Below are 2514 nucleotides of genomic sequence, written 5' to 3' on the forward strand. Positions count from 1 at the left end.
TAGCCACGTTCTTTCTTCCCACTCTACGTTGTCCTCCTGCACCTTTCTGTTGTATCTCACCTTCTTTGAGAAATCTGGTTTGGCATAAATATCTGAGGACATCTTGAGAGGACTGAGACAGTTGAACAGTAGCTGCACTTCACTTCCTGTAACTGCTCTGTGTTGATTGGTTACTATGCTGCTGTAAACCTTCAATGTGTACAAGTATACTCTGCAGTACTGTAGTAGATATAAATTCATTAACTTAATAAACTGTACCGATGCTGCTGTCAGTCTTGCATGACGGCTTCTGTCTGGTTTCAGTAGAGAACAATGAGGAAGTAGCAGCAAAGAAACACACACACTCACTTTTTATTCATTTGACTCTTCTGAATACGGTTTGGTGGGTTTTGTAACTTCAGTTAGGAGACTGTGTGGCACATCTTTGTATTTACTGTATGAAACCATTTAGACAAACTATATAAATACATGGGTATAATACTGAAAATAATAATTCAAAAAATGATGTTGGAGATAAAACAACAATATGCATGTTGTTGCAACATGAGCCACCCACATTCATTCACACCATGGCTAACCTTGCTAACCCACACACACAGAGCAGATAACAGTTTGGCCAAAACAGGAAATCACAGTCTCTGACATTTTCTACTGAGAAACTGAAATCATTTTCCAACCAAGTTGTAATGTTTAATGAAGTTATGATGGTCTGTGAAAGTGTCTACACCTTCGTAGACTCTCTACTCTCTCTCTACTCCATTTTCTTGCATGAAGAGCGACAGCATGGAGGTAGCTTCTCAACTGACTGCACCAAACATAATGTTGATATTAAACAATTCTTCATAACGTTCAGTGATAACAATTTTAAAGGTTTGATGCTGACATGCTGTTTTTACACCTGATCATCATAGCAAAGTCCTCACAGTGTAAAATATTACCTGGCAATGAAGCTCTTTCTGACTCTAATTATGATTGTTGTTTAGAATTAAGTGTGCACAGATTTCTTCCTCTTATACAAAGAGCGACAGGAGTAGGGACCTGTGTTGATTAGCTATAGCGTTCTTCCCAAAATAGTCTCTTGGACAAAACTACTGAAGAAAGTCACGTGACGTTTTTTATAAAATACAGCTCACAGTCCCAAAAAGAGCAGGGCTGGCTTCAGTTTTCAGATGTTTGTATCACAAAACTCAACAAAACCAGCTACGTTAGCACTCGGTCACAAACTGGCTGCGAAGAAAAACGAAGCTGCTGCACAGTCACAGCTGACACCACAATGCTCTCACTGCAATCCTCCCCCTGTAAGAAGTCTGAATAGAAACCTCTTCTAGAAAAATCCAGTGCTGGTTTGAACAGACCTCTGCGCACTAACTCAGACCTCATGAAGTCTGATAAGACTGGGGGCCAATCTGCTGGGTCATGTGGTGGAGCAGCAACCGTTCCATTGGGGTCTGAACTGCTTGTATCTTCAATATATAGACTTTAAATTGGTCAGAGAAAATTTAATAATATTGAATTAATTCAATATTAAAGTTGTAAAGTGGTCAGCTTTTTGTGTGTATTGTGTGAGTGGATGACATCATCAATAGAGTGAAGCAGCCTTGGAAAATCTTCTCTTTAACTCGCCATCATGCCCACAATTTTCACTGTTGACACACAAATAAATTGGTTTTGATATCTTTGTGGGGATGCACATCGAATGCAGAATAGCATCAGAATTTCCGTACTTTCAAATGTTATTGATAATTTTTAAGCCAGCTATCCAGTTTAGCATCAACTTTCAACAGCCCACATTCACACTGCAATTTCTTCAGAAACTGGATTCTGTAGTTATTCATCGACATTCTCTCAATAAGACAGCACCTATCCACTTCATAATGACCCATAGTGAACGGTGACTGATTAATGAATTATACATTTTTATATAGCCACACAAAAATGTACATTAACGTCCTTCTTACAACATCTTTTCAGACTTACTTGCTTTTTGTGACCCAGGATCAGCGTGATGCTTTTCATCCTCTGAGATCTCCAGCTGATTCTCCTCTCCCGCTCCTCTGTTGTCTTGAACTCTTCCGGTATATCTCACATTCAAGCTTGAATCTGGTGCAGCGAGAATCCTTGCAGACATTTTGAAACACTGAAAACTTAGTGAACAGCTTCACTGTCTGCTTGTTTGTCTTTGGGTTGGGCAGCTTTCAAAAGAGGAAGTAACAGCAGGACTCACCACTGACACAGATGGACACCACAACATATGTATTATTGAAGACTTGACTTTAATTGAGGCATAAACTACATAAAACTATATTTAAAGCTGAAACATAAAGATGTTTTTTGTCAGTGACACTGAGGAAGTATATGGTTTTCACTCAACAGCAGGTTTGTGCTCACATTCACACATTTGTGCAAAGCTGCATTCATGTTCTCCATATAGTTTATTCACACATGCATCTCTGACACAGGAAATGTGATGTGTTGACCGGTTATTTTTGTTCTGTCTAGTAGATGAAATGACGT

This window comes from Micropterus dolomieu, unplaced genomic scaffold, assembly GCF_021292245.1.
Source record: "Micropterus dolomieu isolate WLL.071019.BEF.003 ecotype Adirondacks unplaced genomic scaffold, ASM2129224v1 contig_14075, whole genome shotgun sequence".
Taxonomy (NCBI): Eukaryota; Metazoa; Chordata; class Actinopteri; order Centrarchiformes; family Centrarchidae; genus Micropterus; species Micropterus dolomieu.